Source organism: Parambassis ranga, chromosome 13 (genome assembly GCF_900634625.1).
Source record: "Parambassis ranga chromosome 13, fParRan2.1, whole genome shotgun sequence".
NCBI classification, from domain to species: domain Eukaryota; kingdom Metazoa; phylum Chordata; class Actinopteri; family Ambassidae; genus Parambassis; species Parambassis ranga.
This window is the reverse complement of record NC_041033.1, coordinates 21,837,466-21,855,762: the sequence shown is the minus strand read 5'-3', so window position 1 is coordinate 21,855,762 and position 18,297 is coordinate 21,837,466. Positions and strand designations below refer to the sequence as shown.

At 46.2% G+C, this 18,297-nt stretch overlaps 1 protein-coding gene across 1 annotated transcript in view; it reads right to left on the bottom strand.

The window, feature by feature from the left end:
• slc8a2b (solute carrier family 8 member 2b) overlaps positions 1–18,297 on the bottom strand; it is a 94,761-nt gene that overhangs the window by 33,028 nt on the left and 43,436 nt on the right. Inside the window, exon 3 of the mRNA XM_028418933.1 lies at positions 6,685–6,747. The gene's annotated coding sequence lies outside the window, so the exon portion shown is untranslated. The remainder of the gene's footprint in view (positions 1–6,684; positions 6,748–18,297) is intronic.

Below are 18,297 nucleotides of genomic sequence, written 5' to 3'. Positions count from 1 at the left end.
TAACTTTGATATCAGGAACAGCTGACTACACCACAGTGCTTCCATCTGTTTTATTTATTCTATTTTATTTTATTAAAACAGTTTATTTGCCTTTCCTCAGACATCCCGACTGTTTTTGTGCCATTATTATAATTTCGGACACTGTTATTATGGAAGTCTGTGAGAATTGACTCACTTTTGGAGCCAGCCCTCAGGTGGTCACTCGAGGAACTGCACTGCCTCATTTTTCAGGCTACATTCAAACAGCCTCTAGAGGGCACTAGCCTCATATTTAAACAACTAATAAAATTTGACCACTGTCACTGTTGGGTGAGCGGGTCAAAATACTACAATACCCATGAGCCTCGGGTGTGCCAGCAGAAAAATCGTTCCCTCTGCTCACCATTAATGTTTTTGTAAGGGAGCCAGATGTCATAAAAAATTCATTTAGTTTCTGAATGTGAGTGGGGAGTTCACTTCTGTCTGTTTAAGAGAAGCAGACTGCAGCAGCTGTTTGTGCCGATGAGTGGATTTGATGTTTCACACTGATGGGAGCGTAGAAAAATGTTCTCTGTGGAAGCCAATGAATGCGACTCTTTGGGGGCTTCCTGTTGCCATAAATCCAGACTGCACAGTGAAGCACAAAAAAAAAGGCAGTCGATAACACACACACACACTCTCTCTCTCTCTCATTAGGATGAATTGAGGCTAAATCAGGGAGCAAATTGGTCTCTCAACAATCATTTTCTTTATGCCTGCCGAGCCTCGTTCTTTTCAAGGAGACAATCAGCGAGAGCCAGCAGTGCAGAGCAGCGCAGGGAGGCAAAGGGAACACTGTTCAAATCCATCGACCCGAAAAGACAAGACTTCAAAATCAGTGGCCCCAAAACTGTGACGGCATGAGTGTGTGACCTGAAACCACAGCGAAGAAACGTCCGACTGAGAGCAGCTGAGCGACGCTGCAGCTCCGTGTTTTATTGATGCTTCACGTTTCTCAGTGTGGCAGCAAAATATGATGATTATATCTATTAACAGATGGATTTCTTATTCAGATCTTTGGTCCACGTCTGTGTCTCTGCTGTGCTCGGTTTAGAAGCCGAAGGACAGTTTGAGTCCCATGTGACACCGACCACACGGTTCCTGCTGTTAAATTTTCATTCACTGTTTCAGATCACACTGCATTGGTGTATGAAGGCACATTTTTGGATTAAAGATTACATTTTGGGTCCTGGTTACCATGGTTACAACACCCACCCTTTCTACGTGGACGTGATTTGCTGCATAAACAAGGATTAACTAAAGTCATGGCATCGATCTCCACCACACAAGGACGTCCAGTGACGTCTACAGAACACATTTCTGAATGAAAAATAAAAATGAAGCCAAAGTACTAAAATCTGTGAGTCAGATCCACCAGATGTATTCTGGCAGCGTTTCAATGCAGGATAAGAGGTGCTGCACTCACTTTCAGAAAATTCACAACTTGGGTTGCTTCATGTGAATCTGTAGTGTCTGGCACGACTTCAAAACAAGCAAAGAACTTCAGCCAACAACAGGTTAGAAATGGACGTGATGGATTAAAGATGCAGGCAGAGTCATAAACTGTGCTGTTTACTGTTAATATTTTTAAACACTGAGCAAGAGCTCGTCCAATTAGACGCAGCCAGGAAGAGTGTGTGCTGCTGAAATCAATCGTTCTCTCTTCAGTGTGTGTTTCTGTGTAGATCACTGCACGTGTGGAACCACAGAAGAAGAAAGGCCTGATGATGAACTGCACCCACTGCTTTTCAGATCCCTCCTCTCTGACTGCGCCATGCATGCATGTCAGCAGGTCTGATTCATGAATGGAAGCTTATGGTGCGGCTTCTTTTACCGTATAAAGAGTGGCTCTGAATAAGAGCATCGGCTGAATGACTGCAATTTAAAGGCCGATGTGAAATCTGTGTATTAACTGAGGTTAAACTTGGCGTGAAAGGAGCATGTCACGAGGAGGAGGAGAAGACTGCAGCAGGGCCCGCTCTGCATCCTGAGTGTTTTCCTTTGTACTCTGGTCTAAAGACAGCTTGAGTCTTGAGGCTGCAGCCAGACAGCTCCTCATTCAGGGACTTACAGCTGAGTGTGTGTTTGTGGGTCTGTTTGTGTATCTGTGGGGCAGAAGCTGACTCCCTCCAACACGTTCTCCTCTGTTTTTAGCTTCTTTTCTTTCTCTTATTTGTGCATTCCATCTAAATCAGGGAGCAGGTTTTATAAGTGGATTCCTGACATGACATCCTGTCAGAGAGCTCACTGGAGGCAGGCAGGCGGTACAAGCCTCCTCCAGCTCAGCTGAGCTGAGTTCTGCTTATAATCCCGCTCTGAACGGTCACTGTACAGAGAGTCTGCTGCAGCCGGGTAACAATGGAGACCTGTGAGCCACAGTGGATACAAACACAAGGCGACTTTTTCTCTGTTACTGTCCCAGATTAGGTTCTACTGTGTGGATTGGACTCTCACAATGAGAGAGGAGGAGGAGGAGGAGATGAAGCTTTGTTGGCATGAGTGGAGCTACTCCCCTGCAGAGGGAACATGACTGGGTGAAAATATTCTGCCTACAGTGGAAACACTAACACTAAAATGTCTTCATGAGACAGAACGATGCAACAATACAACCAGAGGATTTATACATCTCATCTTTTATCAGCCTGACCAGTCTCACTTTGTAAAAGTTCTCTCTGTAAACTGGGTCAGGAGTTCCTCCTCTCCTTCACAGCAAGTTTCACTATCATACCAATACTAACCAATAATCTGTGGGAGGGGTTTAATCTGATGACTTGGCTCCAATCCCCATAGACCTCCATGTTACAGCACAAATAAACTAAATAATAAAATGTTTACAGCCCGGTTCAAAACAGGATTCTGGTCTCTGTTGGTAAGTTTCCTTCTAGTGTCAGCTGTACAGGGCTGAATTTTATTAAGGTACGATACGATACGATACGATAAACTGATGAAGGATTTCATCTCTGCTTTTTGCAGATGATTTTGTCCTGTTGGCTTCATCGAGCCGGGACCTCCAGTGTGCACTGGGACGGTTTTCAGCTGAGTGTGAAGCGGCTGGGATGAGAATCAGCACCTCCAAGTCTGAGGCCATGGTTCTCGACCGGAAAAAGGTAGTTTGTCCTCTCTGGGTGCCCCAAGTGGAGGAGTTTGTGCATCTCAGGGTCTCGTTCACGAGTGAGGGAAAAATGGAGCGAGAGATTGACAGACGGATCGGTGCAGCTTCCGCAGTAATGCGGTCGCTGTACCGGTCTGTTGTGGTGAATAAGGAGCTGAGCCGGAAGGCGAAGCTCTCGATTTACCGGTCAATCTACGTTCCTACCCTCACCTATGGTCATGAGCTCTGGGTAGTGACCGAAAGAATGAGATCGCGAATACAGGCGGCCGAAATGAGTTTCCTTCGAAGGGTGGCTGGGCGCTCCCTTAGAGATAGGGTGAGAAGCTCAGTCACCCGAGAGGAGCTCGGAGTAGAGCCGCTGCTCCTCCACATCAAGAGGAGCCAGCTGAGGTGGCTCGGGCATCTGGTTCGGATGCCTCCTGGACGCCTCCCTGGGGAGGTGTTCCAGGCATGTCCCACTGGGAGGAGGCCCCAGGGAAGACCCAGGACGCGGTGGAGAGACTATGTCTCTCGGCTGGCCTGGGAACGCCTCGGGAGGAGCTGGAGGAAGTGTCTGGTGAGAGGGAAGCCTGGGTGTCCCTGCCAGACTACTGCCCCCGCGACCCGGCCCCGGATAAGCGGTGGAAGATGGATGGATATTATGACTTAAAATTACGCATAATTACAGGCGGGACCACTTTGAGTGACAATCACAAAAGCTTCGTCCATAGTTTCTGACTGTGAACGTTTGTCGCTCTGCCTTCATCACATTAATTAATTTAATAAATAAAATAGTATAAATTAAATAGTTAATTTCTCTGATTGGTTCTATGTCCACATGTGTCCAGAGGCAGATTATTCTGTAATCTGCTGTTTCTAGAAAAAAGGCAAACTTTTGTTCTTTGTATAAAACAGAAGAAGACTTGGGATGGCTGGCCAGGCGCACGCTGTGTGTAGTTTAATGGGGGAAAAGTGTGCTGCACATGTTCAGCCTTTAAAGTTGATAAAGTGCTCAGACGCGTCCTCTACAACACCTTCACTCTTCCTCATTTTAATCCAGGGGAGGCCTTCGAAACAACACGGCTGCTCTGCAGTCAGAGTCTGTTAATGCGTTCTGCAGCATCCCCGAAGAGACACTTTGCTTTGAGTATTAACACCTGTACAGGCACACACAGAGGCGCGGAGCGACATGAATAATTTAAAACAAAAGTTCCTCTGGATGGATTCTGTGTTTAATCCCATCTTAATCAGACCTGTGTTGACAGGCGGCAATAATGATGTTAGCAGAATTTAAACGTGCTGAGTTTGGAGTTAAAGTGTTTATTGTGAACACAGGCAGCATCGTTCTAACTACCGAGAACCTGAAGCAGATACAGCTGCTGAACCGACTCCGAGGAACAGTTTAACCCCGCGTACAGGGTCACCAGCCTGAACACTCCAGCACATTCCCCTCTGACATTCTTTCACAGCGCAGCAGGGTAAAAGTGAAGCAAAGCGCTGCATGAAAAAGATCCTCTCCTCTCCTGAGCCTCGTGCAGCTACAGGTACATCAGTCTCACCTAATACTCTTATCCCATTCGTCTCACTGTGAGCTGTGAGTTCAGCGTAATGGTCCCTGAACTCTTTTTTCTCCTACAAAACTCAAATGACACAAAGTAAAACTGATTCCAGGAAAAAAAAGCCAAGTCTCTGGAAAATCAACCAATTCCCTCAGCTCTGAACACCAACGATGGGTGGTGCATAAGGACACACATCTGCATCCATGTACATCCTGGTAAACTGCTGGTGGAACAGGTGACCAATCAGAGAGTAGACATAGAAGACGGACGAGAAGTGAGAGGAAGAGGAGCAGCCTCATCTTCACTTTGTCAATAGCTCTTTATCTCCTGAAAGGGGCCGACTGGTCACAGACCGACAAAGAGACGACCTTCAGGTCAGCAAGGGCGACTCACCTGCCCTAATGATATGATATCTGTGGAGGTGAGAAGGCGACTCTGGGTGAAGCGCCTGCTTCAAAACTGACACCACATAAAGGAGGAAGAACGAGACTGGAGTGTAAGAAAAGGATGGAGAGAAATTGCAGATATAACAGGAGTGTCATGGCTGAAGTGGAGGGAGGGTGTGTGTGTGTGTGTGTGTGTGTGTGTCTGACACAAAGTCAGAGCTTCATCAGCAATCTCAGGGTGAGAAGACCCAGAACACACACATTCACACACACGCACTCACAAGATGAACTCAAACATTAATTACCACTATATATACAACCATAAAGTGTGAAATTTACAGTTATTTTACCCTCACACACACACAGACAATAAATACATGACTACTGCAAAGACACACACATATATATGTACTACAATAATGACCTCCCAACAGCACCCATTCATCACTTGGCTGGGTTGCCGTGGGATACGACTAATGAGCCATTACAGTTGCAGTTACCCAGAATGCACTGCATTATCCCTTCAAGCCCTCAACACACCCTTGGTCACTGGTTTAGGAGAATGTACTTCTGTGTGTGTGAGCGCCTCGGGGCACTTGGCTTTTTCTGAATCAATCAGCAGCATCGTTATTGCAGTCTTTAGTAAATAAAGTCAGAAAACTTGGAAGGCTGAATGATAAAATCACAAACAGACATTTGTCTGTACGTGTGGAGTCGCTGAACATTTGTCTCCATCATTATGAGAAACGTACATTAACATGTAATTACCTCCTGCAGCACACTAATGATTACTAATGATTTAAACAGCTGACGACACAGTTCCCCCCTCTCTCTCACACACACACACACCTTCTTCACCTGTTTGTGTCTGATGAGTCTAAACAACAACAGGTATTTTTCCACTGCTGGATCTAACTGCAGGAACTCCAGGAAAGGAGGAGGTCTGATGCTAAGGAACTCCTATTAAAGTCCACTTCTCACAACAAAGTGCTACCTTCAGCTTCATATATGACTCTGACTGCATTTGTGTGTGACGCAGCCTGAATGAGACTCAGCATCTAGAAACCAGCAAAGAACAGCAGCAGAAGAAGAAGAAGAAGAGGTGATTTCATGTCACTTCGTAAACACAGTTGCTGACTAATTAAAGGAACAAACACACCACGAGTTCCTGCACCCCATGACGCACCTGCCCCGAACCAATCAGAGTCCTTTAGGTGAAGGTTGAAGTTGGTGAAGCTGCTCAGCACAGACAACACAAGGACCAACAACAGCACAAACACACACAAGTGTAGCCTGTTCCTGGTTGTTAAATATATCTCTGATCATGTGACTGCAATGCACAAAATAACTCTAACAGGAAGTTCTGTGACAGCTGAGCTCAGCACTATATGGGTTAGTGTAATGTTAGCTATTTGCCTCTAATTTGCAGTAGTGTGGATTCTTATTGCAGAAACAGGAGCCTGGGAATGCTTCCACACCCACAGTGACCTCTGTGGCTGGTCTGGTCCTGCATGCTGCAGACTTTTGACAGTGCACCTGTCTCTCCCCTCCATGACAATGTCTGGCCCAATTACTGTAATTCCCAACAGGAGGAGAGAGAGAGAGAGAGAGAAAAAAAAGTGGGACTCACCACCAGTCTCAGGTGCTCCTTCTTCAACTCCTGATCCACATAGAGCTGCTACTCACTGGCAGGCTGCAGACACACACAGGAGGAGAGAGCCTGTCACTTCTGATGCTGTTTTAACATTTTGCAGCAAACACAGAGGCAACAATGCCTGAAAGCATCTTCAAAACTCGGCAGCAGCCTCCCACAGGCTCGAAAACAAAAACAAAACCAAGCATGAATATGGAGCATCACGTCTCATCGCAGAGCGACGGAGCGGGACCCACAGATGGAGAGGAAAGTAAGAAGAATGTTTGTGAGGGAGAGATGTAGGTCAGTGATCAGGTCTCATTTATATGGATGACAGATAATTAGGTGCGCCATCATCCCCAGAGACGGGTCATGGTTAATGAGCACAAACATTAATACACACATGTTTCAGCATGTGTGTGGTATTTTCCCACCAGTGAGTCGCATGATAAGAGAAGGTAGAAGAGCTGATGAGAAGAAGCAGGTGGCACAGATGTTTCTGTGTGCTGGTGTTAGGAGACGACGGTCCAAAACTACAGCCACAGAAAAAAGGTCAATAAAAACTGACCGCTGCAGACAGCGACTCCGCCCGCCGGCCCTGCCCGGAACCAGACAGCCAGCTGGCAGAGGGTGATTTCAGCTGTGGGAGCCTCTTCCAAGGCCCCGTTCACACTGGAGAAAGTTAATCCAGCTAGAGTAGGATTGTATCTGGACAGACTTAGCTGGATACATTCAAACCTATTTTCAAATCTGGCTATCACAGGCGCGTCCGCACTCAATTTGGCTTAATCCGGCTTGTTTGCGGTCCTCCAAACCGCTAGGTGGCGCTTCATAATATACAGAGTCCATTCAGGCCGCGGTAGGACCTCGTGCGTTGTTTTTTGTCCTGTGTTGCTGTGTGATTTTTTTTCGGTTTAAAAAGCAGTTTATTCCTTTGTAGCTTTGTGGAAAATAAACTCAGGGCAAAGCTGTCGTAGTTCAAAGGTTGTTTACACACGGCTTTTGTATGCGACCCGGACACTGTCCCTGTGAACTGGAAGTATGGCGTCGCTAACCGGAAGTATCACATTGCTAGCCGGATTCGCTAGCTGCATTTGCGTTCAGACCTGAGCCACATTTGAGCCAATCCGGCTAGATCCACCATTGAGAGGTGGATTGAAATCAAGCTGGATATAGCCGGATTCGCGGTGTTCACACTCAGAAAAAAAGGATCAGGATAGATCCAGATACGGCCCGAATCCCACTCTAGCCGGATTGAAGGAAATCTAGTGTCTATGCCTAATTCTTCTGCACTGTCTATAAGGAAGCCCTAAAAGTCCAACAATAATCTATGAAGCGTTTAAAAAAACAAAAAAGTTTATAAGAAATAAATAGCATATTTTTAGAATTAACTGGAATTAACTAAATTTTGATTTTTGTTTCCATTATTATTTCCATTTATGAGAAAAAAAATGAATATATACAAGTATTTGAACATTTAGAAGAAGAAGAAATATGAAAAATGTACAAACACACGCTGTTTTTCACAGACAGAGCAGCTCCAACAGTGAAGTTAGAAATGGATGCAGCTGGTGTGGAGGCATTGAAATGTTCCCTGATGAGGTTTTCACCTGAATGCTACCACCTGGTAAATATGATGTGCTCATATATTTTCCAACTTAACACTTCATTAAGCGCTGATAATAAACGTGTCTGATTTGAGTTACAGAACTCATTCCCAGGCTGTGTTTGATGAATCCTGTTGTAAACATCAGATCATCTATCACACTGAGAGCCCTCCATCCCTCCTCACAAGGTCTCAACCTCTATTAGGAGGCAGGCGCCGCCTCGTCTTCACTTTGTCATTAGCTCTTTATCTGCCGAGAGGGACGAGCGGCCACGGGCCGACGGAGAGACGACCTTCGGGTCAGCAAGGTCGACTCATCTGCCTTAATGATATGATCTCTGTGGAGGTGAGAAGGCGACAATGTGTGAAGCGCCTGCTTGAAAATTGACACCTTGAGGAGCCCATAAATTCATCTGTGAACGTGTCATAGGAGGAGATGTAACCCTGACTGTGACTCCTCTCCTCCTCCTCATAAAGGTCTCAGCCAAAGGTTGACGCCAACAAGTCTGTAAAGGAGGCATTCATCAGGAGCAAAGACGCTAAAGTTCAGCGCTGCCAAAAATTCTACGAGCAGAGATCGCTCCTCCTGCACCACTCTGCATCAGATCATCTCTCCTGTTTTGTTCTCACTCTGCCTCCTCATCTCTGTCTTCCTCTGACAGTATTTCTAAAGGTTGAGTCAAACATCATGTTGATTTTATTAAGACCACCAGAACTCATCTTCTACATGAGCAGAAGCCCTGTGTGTGCTCAAACAGCCTCATATTATACATGTTTAAGGATCAAATAGACTCAACAGGTTAGTTTCCACAGCTCCTAGAAGGCTGTTCAATAACCTCTGTGCAGCACACATTTAAATGCACGATGTGAAGCAGAAGCCTGAGAAAAAGTTTCTGAGAAACTCAGAACGAGCAGCACATGAAGGAAAATGTTAAATATTAAGAATAGATGGGAGAAGGGAGGAATCGGTAATAAAACCTATCCACCAGCAGCTCACAGAGGAGGGAAGGAAGAAGTCACAATGAAGAAACTGTGTTTTATTAAAGAGTCGCAGATTTGTCCGCGGTTACCATGGTAACAGCTCCCGGGGCGTGGCTCCCGCTGATGTGCCTTAGCTCTGCTCTCAAATGACCCCTCTGGACTTTGGTAACGAGACTTTCTAGCAATGAACTAAAGCTGGATCCATACTCCGCGAGACAAAGACATTTTTCCCCCCTGCAGACGTTACGCCCACAAAATGACGTCATTTTTTGTCTCTGACCGCCCGCTGATCCGCACTCCTGTGCACAGGGTCCGGGCCGAACTTTGTCTTTCAAGGCTGTGCGGCAACCATGCTGTGATTGGTCGGAATTTATTGTGGGCGTGATGAAAGTGGAGAAGCGCAAGAGCCTCTCCAGGTATATAGGTAGGTGTATAAACAGCGCTGATTCAACAGATTTAGATAAGACCATACTGGTTTGCATGATGAGCAATAAAAGAAAGAAAGAAAGGCAAGTCAGGGTGATTTGTCACCAATAACTCCAGACAGCCATTCACACATACCAGATGGTGACTGTTATTACCATTCTATATACTCCTACATACCCGGGCATAACAGGCTCGTTAACAATGTCTGTATATCTTTGCTATTGTTACTTTTAATGTCGCATCTTCACAGCTCATCACCGGACAGTTTGAAGTATCGCAGGCACATTGGAACACAGTAGATGTGCAAATGTGGTCATAAAGGCACAAACACTGAATCTTTGCTATTGTTACTTTTAATGTCGCATTTTCACAACTCATCGCCGGACATCTCACGCTGTTGCAGGCACCCTCTCTGTATAATGCCCTCTTGCCATGGCACAAGTCCTTGTGTGGTGTGTTAAAAAACTCAGTAAAGTCTTTCCTTATAGTTTAGTGGGCGGGCCGTATGAGGAGTTCTGCACACACGCGTCTCGCGGAGTATGGTACCTCAGTGCGGAAAAGACATTTTTTTTGTATCTCTTACCACCCGTGGAGCGCGTTCTCCGCTCTTTGTCTCGCGGAGTATGGATCCAGCTTAACGGTGAGAGCTGATCTCCCTCCACCAGCCACCATTTACCTCCATCCACCCCTCAGCAAGGACTGTATACGACCCCCTCCTGACAGCTGTTCCCGGACTCATCTTGCTGTTATTAAACTCTTTAAACCGTTTCCTCTCTCTGCGGTCTGCTTCTGGCTGTTGGATCAGTGTTTAGTTCCTTGTTTTCCTCCTCTGTTCTGGAGGTGTGTGGCTCTCCCTGTGGCAGCACACCTGTTTCTGTGCTCCGTATCCACCCTGGACCCAGTTCCCATTTAAAGGCAGCTTGTACTTAACTGTGGTAACTGGTTCTCAGCCAGGTAGGTCTGCTTTTACTTCCTTTTGGCAGTGATATGATCTGATCTCCTTGGTCTCCCTCAGATTCTGTTTCCCATCTCATCCTGCACTCCAGCCTCTCACACTCTCTTGGACCATCGCCTTTGTGGACTGAGTCTGCTTTTGGGTCTTTACACTGGGTCCAGTTCAAAGTAAATCACAACACTGCCTGCTTCATACAGTATACACGTGCTTTCAGACTGACCATCAGAGGCCCAACCAGTGTCCACCACTACAATCCGACACCAACAAACATGTCTTACTGTTCCTACTTTTTTGAGTCTTAAATGCAGCGACTGTGTGCGAGTGAGTGGAATCAGGCAGGGCCCCTTAGAGAGGTCTTCTACGGTCATTTCAAACTGTACATTGAAAGTTTGTCAGCCCTCAGGGACCCATGACTGATGTGGAGCTCTAAGCACTTTGCTGCTTCGCCTGCTGGGAAGCAGCACCTGTGCTGACCACGCATTCATACAGTGCATCACCGGGGGCAGAGAACGTCCTGCAAAGGTCCCTGTCTGCTCTCTGAAGATGAAATATCTGCTGCATGCATCAGTGAATGGCTCAAACATCCTGGGCTGTCTGAACCTTTTTCAATTGTACGTTTATTTGTGAGTCATTTGTTAAAGCAGAAAAACTGTTTTTATCACCTACTTAAATTCCTGCCCACCACTGTGAGGTTTTTACTGCCTCCTGCTGAAAAGCAATACATAAAATGAAAAAAGTAATCAAATTAAATCCCCCGGGTGAAAGAGTAATACTCTTCTGCAGGGCGCCACATTAAAGGTCGGTCATTTCCTGATTAGAAATACATGCAGCCGCTGCAGTTCTGAGCAGAAGTGCAGTCCGGTCACTTCTCAGCACTTTGGCTGGCGTCCTGCTGCTTCTACATCTCTGGCCGGTGAACAAAGGGCACTGAGGCAGGCCAATCATGCATTGGCATCATCATCATCAATAAGTAAATCAGCTGATCAGTCACACACTGAGATGAGAAATTCACTAATCAAATGGAAAGGAAAAGGAAAATCAATGAGAAGTCGAGACTCTGTGACAGCGATTAATACTGCAGCAGTAATCGTTCTGCGATCAGCTCCGTCTCTAAAACCGACTGAGAGAACCTGGAAAACCTGCAGCGATCGATGTGTCCATGTTATTGAACATATAACACATCTGAAAGGCTGCTTTCATTTAAATGCAAATCCCTGCTGGCAACATGTAGATGGCTCTATAATGGCGTGGTGTAAACTGGAAGCGGGGTGTCCAGTGGTGGAAGTCTACAAAGACAGGGTCGTCTATACACACATGCATATATGTATGATCATAAAGTGTCACTCTGAAACCTCCACAGAGCTGTGGACTGTATTTATTAAGGAGATGTGAGGCTGCAGGGCGGAGCGCCGCATCCTTCAGAGGGATTTTTCTGACAACTCAATCGGCTCTTTATGAATCGGCTCACTCTGCTGCATTCACTGTGACCCCGCCTCGACCCATAGGTGGTAAATGTCAACAGCGCTGACATCAAGTGATGGAGAGAAGCTCGCAGAGTAAAGCCTGCAGAGTTTAATGGAAAAGCGCTTCAACACATCAGACAAAACTCCACTGAAACACAGGAACACAGGGAGTCGGTGCACAGCTGAGTGACAGCAGCTCATTCACAGAGCAGACACTTCGCTGCCGTCTGGTGGATCAATCTGGCAGATTCCTGCTCATCCCTGCAACAGTTAGCGAAGCTAAAAAGGCCAGATGGACATGAATTAAACAACAAAGTCTGACACAACTTGTTCCACTGAAAAGACTTTTTATGCAAATATCTCTGCAGAGTTAGGCTGGCTACACTCTACACAGGTTTTTGGACCAGTTTGCTACCAACAAATCTGGCTCAACACAAGCCATGATCTGTCCAAACGACCAAGTGTGTGGTGTCTGAACACTTGTTTAACTGCTCCCTGATCTTGCTCCCTGATCTTGAGCCCACCTGATCCTGAATCAAGCCTCCTCAGATGAAACACCCCCCGGTTCTCACACCGGGCAGCATCACCAAACAGATGTGTACTTATTTCACAGCAACCAGAACCAGATGGACAGCAGAAAAAGAGGAGCAGCTCATAGAACTATGGCAACAACACCAGAGCCAGGAGGAGGAGGAGGAGGCACGGGCAGCGCTAACTAATGCTAACAAATCATTAGCATCAACTATTACACGTGGCAACCTCCAGGGCTGAGTGATGCAGTGACAGGCACAGTGACACCTCAGCTTCACTCTTAGTTTAAGCAGACTCAGGCGCCGCCAACATGGCGACAGTCCCCAACATGGCGACAGCAGTAACCATGAGGAAACTGCTGAGGTTGAACCGAGGCGTCCACATCTTTTAGAAGAAACTCTGATTCTCCGTTACTGATGTGACAAAGTGCTTCTGATGGTTGTTTGTGGAAGAAAAACCGCCCTCCCCCTCCTGCTGCTGCCTCCAGGCTGTCGCCTTATTTTACGCTGTGAAGGGCCGTCTGTGAGGACATGATCAGATGTGACACAAACTTCAGTTTTCATTACATTTCTTGATTTTTTTTTTGCACACAGCAGTAAAACGCTTTGTTCAGAGTGCAAGTTGTGACCCAACGTGTCGTTTAAAATGATTCTGTGCTCAGACATATTTTAAATTTAACAGCCCGCTAAATGTGAATCTTGATCCTCCTGGTCCGCTCCACTCATACCTCACCTCTCTGCCTGTGTTTGGATTAAGTGTAAACAGACTTTAGCGCTGCCGACATGGCGGCGGTTGGAGCCTCGTACTCAGATTTGGTTCACACACATAAGCGTCTCCCCTCAACATCCACATGCAGCCCATCACATGACCACAGGAGGGCGCACGGCTAACAACTCAGTTGCTTTATATAATTTGAACAATGTGGAAAAGAGAAAAACTACATTGTGATAACTGTAGTCACCATCACACTCGCGCCTCCTCCCTGAACATCTCCTCCCTGAACATCTCCTCCTCGTCCTCCTTCCCTTCCTCCTCCAGGACTGACTGTAAACCTCCAGTTAGTCATGATGCCGAGAAGTGAGGAGCTGGAGGCTAACGCCACGCTACAATGAGTTCATTCCAAGCGGGATGACGGCGTAAACCACATCAGGGCCTCGTTCTTATTCTCTGCAGTAAACCGGGAACAGACTCATTTCTTCTATTTCAGATTACTGCATCCAAACTCTCTCCCATTCTCTCTCTCTCTCTCTGCTTCCTTCTAATTGTGCTCAGCTTCAATCAGCTCCTTTCATTTCCTCACCCTCTCCTAATTGTGTGGTGTTTATGTATGCATGGGAAATCCCCCCCGTGTCTCCACATCACTGTTATATGATGGAAGACAATCACCTTCTATTTCTCACTCCTCATCACACTGGTTGTGTTTTATTTGCATGGCCCTTGTCTCTCTCTCTCTCTCTCTCTCTCTCTCTCTCGCTGACCTCGTTCCTCCTCTCCCTCCGTTCGGCTCTGTGCTGACTCTTCGGCCTCTTGTCCCTTCCAATCTATTTTCCTGTCAATCTATCTGCAGTCACCGCATCCACCTCCTTATTTTCCAATCGGCCCCTCTTCACTGTTGACACTGATCTCATTTCACAGTGAATGTGTGTGTGTGTGTGTTGGATTCTGGCTCTACACTGGTCATTTCCTGCTACATAAAGGCCGAGACCCCCTGTTTATTTCCATCATGTTATTCATTAGTGCTTTTCTGATTAATCCTTTATTAATAAATAGTAAAACATCTTCAACATCTTCCAGCTGCTTCAACCTTCTGACTCTTCATCAACATTTTTAACCAGTAGTTTTAGATTTTTATATCGATTTCTTCTGCATTCATTTTAACGTCTAAATGAGGCTTACTGACCTCCGTCCTGACAATCAATCTTACATTTGTTCACTTTTAAGTCTTCATTAGTCTACATGTTAAACTGGCAGTTTTGTCGATGAGGTATTTTACTGTAAATATTTCCTTCTTGTTTCTGTGTTTATCAATACTTCCCCAGCAGCAATGAAGGAGGAAGAGGAGGACAGAGGAAGAACATAGACAAACCAGCTCATCGTTGATACGCATGTCCTTTTGTTGGAGGCGGGGCTCATCACCATGATGGTGATGGAAGGGAAACATATTTAAATGTAATGTTAGAGAGGGCTGATGATTGATTATTGGCTGATAGGTGTGTAGATCAATGTATGGATGGAAGTATTACACACTTGGACTGAGAGGAGGGAGTCAAGATTCCAAACATCCTGCACAGTAAGCGCCATGTTTTCTTCTGCACACACACACACACACACACACACCTTAATAATTTACACCTACTACTTCCTTTCTCAAACTAATCCGTCACCTCCTCTGTGGCCTGCATCTACATGCTGAGTGTGTGTGTGTGTGTGAGCAGCCTCTGTCTCTCACAGTGAGCCCACTGCAGGGTTCTGCATTCTGAGACTCTGGTGTTGTTTGATGAATGGACTAATCTCGTCGGTGCCACAGTATCGCAGCCCGCTCGTCTTCCTGCCTCCCACCAGCTTCGCTCGGCCTCCGGCCTTCACCTGCTCTCACCCTACATCCGCTCACTCAAACCCTTCAACGATTTTTTGGTATGCAAGACAGCATGTTGTACTTTCTCTTTGAAGATGCTTTACAGAGGAACTGCAGCACATTTCTCAGTCAGTTTTAGAACAAAGAAACATGAACCTGAACCTTTTAACAATGACATTCAAATGATGGGAGTGTCATGGCCACTTCTGTGCACCGAGCATTGACCATCTTCAGGGGATGTATGTGGGCTGAACTGTTAAAAAAAGTATTAGCTTCCGTCATTGTCCAAACATCAAGCAAGGGTCTGGAAAGAGCAGATCACACAAGCAGGAACCCTCAACTGGCCACTTGAGGGCTGCAAGGGTGAAAGAAGAAAGTTTAGATCTGAGAAAAGGTCTGGTCTCCAGCTGTTCCAGATGAGGACATGAAGAGAAAGCAAGCCGAGAGATCTTCTCATTGTTCATTTTCAGCAGCGCTGACCAATTTTCCTGCTTGACAGCGAAGCCAAGTAAATGAAAGCATGTTAACAGGATTACTCTGAACAAACAGTCTGCTCAGTGTTCCTCTCTTCACACTGTATAGGTGTAGGACAGACATTTGAAATGCAAACCGTCCTCTCAGCTGCACTGCTGCTTTCTATGAAGTGACTGACGGTGAAAACAGTTGTGGGACACACTGTGTGAAGACCTGTCAGTGCTGAAACAGTTAACCCCTCACGGTGAATGAGCAGCTCAGATGTCACATTGAAGATTTGACTGACACAACTCGGAGGCTGAAGGCGTAACGTCGGCTCCTCACAGAGTATCTGTCAGAGGGACAGTTTGACCTGCACAGCTCAAAGGACCGACCACACACACACACACACACACACACACACAGGTGTGTGTTCTCAACTCTGCAAGAACAACCTCAGAGACCACAGAAGCTGGGAGTGACATCACGGCTGACAGCGGGGCTCAGCTGAGCAGCATAATGTGATGCACTGATGTGAAGGTGAGAACACACAGCTCAGCATGTGTGCAGCCTGCAGGGAGCGCATCCTCCTGCTTCCTCCTGCCTCCTGGAGGAGGTGTTGTGACAGGAAGTGAGTGTGTTCTGTCCTTATTTATTGGTGAAAGTTTGATTTGTCAAACTGTGCTGATGGTTGATCTAACACACAGGAAGGAGTGTGGAGAGTGAGAGGTTAAGGCAGGTCAACAGATGCTCACTGTAAACTTAAACTACGTAAACTACCTCACTGCTCATGCTCTACCCCTTTGCCTGTATTTGCATTAACCAGGAGTTCAGGAGGACTGAGGTGTTACCAACACGCCGGATCCTCACACACAGACTCCCAACAGTTCTTCAAACACCTGTTAGTGTTCACCCATACTGACGTACCTGGGCATTGACTCACTTTTAGACCCTGCCCTCATGTGGCCACTAGAGAAACTGCACTTAATTACTGTACTGGCATCATTTTCCAGCCCTGGAAGTCTCTGTTTTTTGTTTGTTTGTTTGTATGTTGGGGGCTGTGTGAGCAGTGGATCCTCCTGGGGTCACCTCTAATGTTCTAAACTTGAAGTGTTTTAGCTGCTTGAAAGCAACTTTGTTGAGAATATAGTAACAACATGCAGAAAACAAGGAGAGATGTGATTTAACTCATCAATGTGTTTATATTCAGCCTGAGGAGATACAAGGAGATGAACGATGCTGAGGAGGAGGAGGAGGAGGAAGAGGAGGAGGAGAGATCAGGACCGGTATGGGACTGGGTTGATTGACAGATTGATGACATCAGCACTGTGAAGACGAGAGCTCCTCTTCACATTAACAGATGTGAGAAAACATGACAGGAGGAAGACGAGTGCTGAAGATTCATCCATCATCCATTCTTCATCCAAGAAAAACACCATGAGTGTCATATATACTAGCATTATTATCCTTTATAAAAGAACACAAAGGAGATAGAAACGTATGTTTTGATTGTTTGTGAGGCTTCGACAGAGGAAACAAACACCCGCAGATTATCTTCTGTAGAAAAAAGGAATCATGTAGAAATAAGGAACCTCAGAGTGGAGCAGAGCCGGATGAGTGCTGCACTACAAGCACTTTGGATTATAGAAAAACAAAAAGCTCTCTGAGTTCTGATCCTGTAATCTTCTCACTTCTCCACAGAAATGTGTGAAGTCAGCTGATTTATGCAAATGTAAACAGCGTCTTCGGGCTGGTGTTTAGGAGAGTGCAGTGGGTGGGCCTGTGTGGATCAGAGACGCTTATTAAAATGTGACTCTCTTGTCTGCGTTTGTCGCTTTGAGTGGTAACGGGGCTGCAGCAGCTCGTGCTGATGTCAGACCATGATGTCAGACCACGATAAGGTGACGCAGTGAATTGTTTTGTCTATTTGCATGAAGTATCAGAAAGTTCCGCGGCGCTGTGAGCTCCAGCATTCAGCTGCACGCCGGCTAATGAGTTAGCACAGAAAGGTCAGCAAAGCAATTATACAGTCTGTCAGCCAGAGAGACCACTTTCAACCTGGAACATGCTGGATATGTCAGAACAGGTTGTAACTCCAGACTGACCTAGAAGACTGGGATCAGGAGCTTTCAGAGGCACAGAGGACCAATAACACCTTCATGACATTCAGTGTGCAGTAACTATAGATTTTAAAACATCCTTGATGCTGTGTCGCCTCCAGTAACTTGGATTTAATGCTACTCGTATTATTTCATGCCAAAACAAAACACTGCTGACATACTGGCCGATCACCCAACACGTCATCCCATCATGGAACAATAAAGCAACAGATTTATACAGAAGGAACGCGGGGGCAGGCAGGATGGTGGTGGTCACATGATGCTCACACACCCCCAACATAGGGGCTACAACGGTGGCCTGAAATGACCCTCGACCACTACAAGTTACATGTTATTCATATATCCTGTTTGTTGATGCCAGGCTGAGAGGACCCGTTTGGATCAAGTAGCATCTTCTGGGGCTGAAAATGAAACTGCAGCTCCACATACGGCCTCTAGAGGCAGCTTCAGACGTGAGGTATTCTCCACGGACCTCCATGTGAAACCTTTACAGCAGCATT